The following is a 6,447-nucleotide window of genomic DNA, read 5'->3' as shown; positions in this document are numbered from 1 at the left end:
TAGAAAGAAAATATTTCAAAAGAATATACTCGAACGTTTCCAATTTATAAACCAAGAGATCATTTTTATCGATCACTAAAAACCATCTCTTATCATTCAACTTGGAATATATGATCGGTTATTTCTCATCACATATTTTAAGCTATCAAATGTATATGAATAAAAACGTTGGTGTATACTTGATACATACTTTTTTATTAACTTATTACCACTACTACGACTAGACTATATCACACAAAGTAATGCAAATTAATTTCATCCCAACCATCTGGACGAGTGGCGGTCCTCCACAGTGCGTTTTTCAAGGCACTTTCTCCCACGCACAACCACTCTTTGGAATCAACTTCCAGCAGCAGTATTTTCGAACCGATACGACAACATAACCTTCAAGAAAAGAGCATATTCCTTTTTAAAAGGCCGGTAGCACACCTGCAATGCCGTTGGTGTTGTGGGTGACCATGGGCGGCGGTAGTCACTTACCATCAGGTGAGTCGCATGCTCGTTTGCCCCTGTGTTGTAAAAAAAAAAAGTCTTACATCAAATCCAATTAATTAATTCAACCCGTAGAAGTAAATAAACTACTATAATAACTGTAATACATTTCATCATGATTATCATCATAAAAAAAGGGTTTCCTATATGTTTTAAACATGTAAAAAAATATATACCCACTTTATTTTACACAAAAAGTAATTGTATCAGAAAAACAAGCATAATAGTACACAAAGGAGAGCTATTAATTTTTTACGCGTGCTAAAATATACGAGCATATAAATATAGCAATGAACAAAAGCTAGCAGAGACATGAATTGATTTTTTAATTGAATTCTCAAACCAAGTAAGGTGAGAAAAAGGTCCCAATAAACATGTGTGTCACTCTCAATAACGTTGCACAAATACACACAAAGCCTATCAACACATACAAACCCCTTTGTGCATCCTGCCACAAGCGGTTAAGTGCAAAATATTTGTTCTGGCATCCAAGACGGGAAATTCAATGTGGTAAAATAAATTGTGGACCTCTGAACGGGGCTAAATCTATTGGTCTAGTGTTTCGTACACCACATGCAGCGATCGAACACTGTGAGTATAAAACGGTATCTCGGTGAGTTTACAAAATATATAGTTTTTTTTTTTAGTATTGAATAGTACATATTATTAAATTTATTTATACATTCTTTAAGCTGAACTAAAAAAGAAGACTATTTAATTAAGAACGACTCATTCTTCTGTACCTTTTTGTGTAAATGTCAAGCGATATTTTCGCTCCGAAATAAGAATCTTACTTATATTATAAAACGGTAACTAGGCGATATTAGAACATGGAAAATATTTAAGAGAAATTAATATGGGACATCTTAATAAGAAATCTTATTAAGATCTCTCATATTCATAACATTCATGATAATAATTCCGAATTACTATTTAAAAAAATTAATGGGCATTAAATGTTATAATAAGGTACTGAAGAATATTTTGGATCTACCTTTTAAGACATTTAAAACCGTTACAAAAAAAAACACTTACAACGTACATGGCGTTAGTTAATCTTGTACAGGTTTTTTAATGACTATGTAATTGTGCGTGTGCGCGTGCATGCGCGCGTGTTTTCGTACGTGCGTGCGGGCATGCGTGCGTGCGTGCGTGCCCGCGTGTGTATGTGCGTACGTGCGTGCGTGCAAGCGTGCGTGTGAGCGTGCGTGCGTGCGTGTGGGTGTGTGTATGTGTGTTTAGAGATTTACAAGAATAACTGTTAGGTTTATTACGGACTTTTCTCGGTAGATAACAACTTTTTGAAGCCTGTAGTAGATTAATATAATAAATTACGATTTAAATGTGCTTTTGTAAACAAGACTATTTCAATAAAGATGATTTAATTTAGCATTAGAATTAAGACTAACAGATGCCAAAACAGTACTTTTTAGAAATTGTACAGTTGTGTTCCTGTTGTTTTCCTAACTTAAAATCTTATGTTTAATCTTGATACACCATCTGATGTTTTATATTATTAACCGTCTAGAAGTATACACTACTTCCAGACGGTTTATTTGATTTTCCTACTTCTAAAATCCATACATAGGAAATAGCGGACAAAAAGCTAAATAAGTATAAAATTTATATGACATCCTAAATTTTCCCTTTAAAAGGATACATTTACATTATAAACGTTTAGAAAATTAGTCACTGAGCATTTACGTTTGTAATAAATTATTATAATAACATAGAAGAAAATATCAGACGACTCGCCTCAGGGTTGATTCCAGGCAATTAAACTAATTACTAAGACCTCAAACTATACCCTGTGTAATGAGAAACCAGATAATTAGATCATAATGCGTCTGTGGGCTCAAGCCAATTAAATGTCTTCATATCATATTTTACTCTACCAAAAACCAACTCAAGCTTAACCAAAATTAATAAATTGATCATCAAAATATATATTTGTAATCCAGACAGTATTTTTCTTACTATATTTAATATATATATGTTATATTTACTTATTTCCCTTGGGGTCCTGCCATAGAATAAGTCACCCATTTCTTTCACGTGGATGTCGTAAGAGACGACTAAGGGAGGGCGAGGGATGGGCAGCAGCGTTCCTCTTAAAACATCTTCAAAGTCTAACTGCGGTTGCCAGTCCGCCTGCCAAGCGTGGCAGGCATTGGCAAAACTCCCCTAGGGGAAGACTTATGTTCAGCAGTGGACAGTTAAAAGCTGATGTGATAATATATATATAGTATGCTTGTAAATATTGTCTATTAAAATATTTTTTTTCGTACAATAATCAATAATTACCTCTTTCAATTGTTCTATTATAACAGTTCCACCGTATGGTCCCATAGCATAGAATGGGTCACCCCTTCTTTTCTCGCAGGTCATAAGAGGCGACTAAAGGAACTCAAAGGTCGAGGGATGGATAGCAGCAAAGCCTAACTGCGGTTGCCAACCCGTCTGCCAAACACGGCAACTATTAGTAAAGCCCCCCAATTTATAGGAAAGGCCTATATTCAACAGCGGACAGGTAACGGCTGGTATGATGATGATTATAACAATAAAATTTATTTTTTAAATATATCTATCCCTCGCACTGCGTCATTCTTCTTACTTAAATTTTACGAGTTTCCGACCGGACAACTATGCTGCTGTCCCCGTGGACAAAAGTCACTCATTTAGTCAAGCCCTAAAGTTTTACTCCACGCTAATAGTACCTAACAGAAACTTTTTACATGAAAAAGTAATAACACACCGCCATAAAATAGTCTAGACATTCACAAATAAGGTTACGGTACACCACACAGTATGCAAAGAAGAAGAAATATTAAATTTTCCATCTAAGATTTATAGTGACTCCGTGTTTTTCAAATTTAGAATGTGGTTATGATAAAAGTGCTATTCCTTAGAAGCCGCGACCTGAGACGCTCTTATTTTTCAATTTACGCGGCGGTCCCGTAAAACAAACCGTTAGAGTTAGAACGAAAACTTTCACTGGAACTGATAAAAGATCTAATTTATACCCCTGGGTGGATGAAAATTGTGCGGTTGTAAGGGAAAGTTTAAGGGGATGTCACAAAATATCTCACTTTTGCTTAGCCCGGTGTTATCTCGAGAACCGATATCCGGGAGCGGGTGTGACGTTATATATGTAGATATGTTTAGCCTAAATAATTATAGAAGCTACCATTTGAAATCGAATTTAAATTAAGAATTGGATATTAAATATATATTTGAACCTATATTTAAAATCAATTTCGAACTTATTTTTTGTCAAAACTAGTAAACGGTAAAAGAACATTAACTAATTAAAAATTTACCATAATAATTAAAGTGATATAAACAAAATCTGTTTATTTGCGGTGTGTAAAGCTTGTAATAGTAAACTATGTTATATTTAAATAAAAATAAAATAAGAAATTAAATTAAATACAGCGACTTCAACCGCCATAAAATACAGCGATAAATGATGAGATGTCTATAAAATACACTTGAAAATATTTTATTTATAATAATGCGTCTACAAATACATTTACTTCCAAAGGAAGTCATTTATTGCTCTAAAAAGAAAAACATAAAAAAAATACCAGTAACATATTAAATAACATAATCTTAAAATTTATATGAGATTATGCATCCGCAGAGTATGTACATGGATTGCAAAGTAATAGTAAAATAGATTTATAACTGTCTAATTAATTGCGTAATATAGCCATAAAATATATGAAATCCGAATAGAGAATCCAGTCAATCTTCAATTCCAATGAAAAACTCCTCAAGAATGACAATGCAGGGAGAGTATCGTGGGCGAAACAATATATGGTACTCTGTTATGTCCATGGTACTGTTTATTACCGCTTTCCATCAGGTGGGCCGTCAGCTTGTTCGCCATTCTAAGATGCATAAAAAAATATTTTGAAGTAATTTAAAAAATTTAAATGAATATTTCATAAGCCTTCGTTTTATAATCTATAACGTACGGATTGCAGATAAAAAGCATACTTAGCTGAAAATTTAATGAACGCAATCAAATAAACACATAGCAGATTTTTTATTGTCCATCTCAAAGTCTTTAATTTACATTAAAAAATTTATATACCTCTATATTAGTCCGCAAAAATCAGTTCTGAGACTGGACGAAGTAGACTTATAATTTTATTGCCTTAAAAAATTATCCATCTCGCCTTTCCCTAATGTACTGTCGGGGGAAATGGTGAATAATTACCACGCCATTTTTTCCGTCTTTAATTGCTCACTCAAAATTACCTGACATTTTTCTAAATGGCAATTCGCTGATACTTCTTCAGACGTCGTATCTATGGCTCTACAAATAATTTCGTGAATATTTTTGTCAAGCAAAAAGATTTATGGGTTCTCGAGTTTCGCCTTACAGTACATTTGTCAGTGGTTACCTTAAATTCTAATTTATATGGTGCCCGAAAAAATTACATCGAAAATGTGATACAGGCATAAAAGTACGGTTAAAAATGAAGAATGTACTAAATACACAGGTGTATAATGTATTATATATTGCTGGCAATAAAACGGGGATAGTTATTATTGTTACGTTCTCATATATTTCTCTTTGGCTGCCTTGCAAGAAAGCTGCCTAGGGAGTAACTAGATATGTGTTGAAAGTATTGATACAAATCATCCATACTATCTGAATGAGTAGCGGTCTTCCACCGTACGTTTTTCAAGGCTCTTTCTTCCACGCATAACCACTCTTTGGAATCAACTTCCAGCAGCAATATTTCCGAACCGATACGACATTCAAGAAAAAAGTATATTTCATTTCAAAAGGCCGGCAGCACACCTGCAATGCCTTTGGTGTTGCGAGTGATCATGGGTGGCGGTAGTTACTTATCATTAGCTGGGTTGCACGCTCGTTTTACTCCTGTATTATAAAAAAAAAAAGATGTTTAATTCGGTTGACATTTAATTTCAAAATAATGGAATTTCAATATCCAACTAAATTTATAAGTTATATGACATGCCGTCTTCATTAGTGCTGAACCAATTTAAAGAATTATTATATTCTTAATTAAAAAAGTTGTTAATACCATTCGATGTCAACATCATCATCATTTCTATTGTTAATCATATACTACCGAACTGAAACCTCTTCCATAAAGAATAATTCTTAATTACCTGCAACCATTAACTCCTTATAACAAATTTTAAGTCGTCGCTACATCTAATGGTATTTCGTCAAGCATGTTTTAGAATTATATTAATTTTATATTAAAATTAGGATCAGATTTTTGTAAATTTTAAAAATTGATTCAAAATATTTCACTACATATTATACAAATAAACGCTGTCAAATCGAGAAGCTCTTCATTTTAAAATCGTTTTTGTTTCTGTATGAAATACAAGTAAAATTTAATGAAAAAAAAAACAAAATACTCGAGACACAAATATTTCACCCATCCATTACTTCAATCATTTCATCGTCCTTCTTCTTTATTCTTCCGGGGCAATTCGTTAAAAGCATTAACACAAACCAAAACGCACCATTACCAAGTCTAATCAATCAATGACACAAAACCCAAAACAACTTTATTAACGAAACCCCTAAATACAAAGCTGTTCTACTGACAAACAAGATTATCATTGATTTATATCTGTGCCATATTTTTCTTATCAGCTTTTTGTTTCGACGTAAACAAACGAAATAATGGAATAGCCCCCGAGGTCATTGACACAATCCGCCAGTCGTGATTGACAGTCCGTAAGAGCAAGGATTTGTAGCATTCCCCGGCAGTTTGTATGTCGAAAGGTCGGTTCGTAACTGGATTGAGGACTCGACAGCCAGTCTTAGTTACCTATTTATCGGACTTGTCAATTTATAGATTGAACTAGTAATAAACATATCGATGATTGTTTCTTTAAGGCAGGGGAAGTGTATAAGTATTTAGTGGTGATATTTTGTTATATTTTACTTAAATTTGT

Source organism: Galleria mellonella, unplaced genomic scaffold, assembly GCF_026898425.1.
Source record: "Galleria mellonella isolate WM207_F2 unplaced genomic scaffold, CSIRO_AGI_GalMel_v1 utg300, whole genome shotgun sequence".
Classification (NCBI taxonomy): domain Eukaryota; kingdom Metazoa; phylum Arthropoda; class Insecta; order Lepidoptera; family Pyralidae; genus Galleria; species Galleria mellonella.
Note: the sequence above shows the minus strand (reverse complement) of the source record.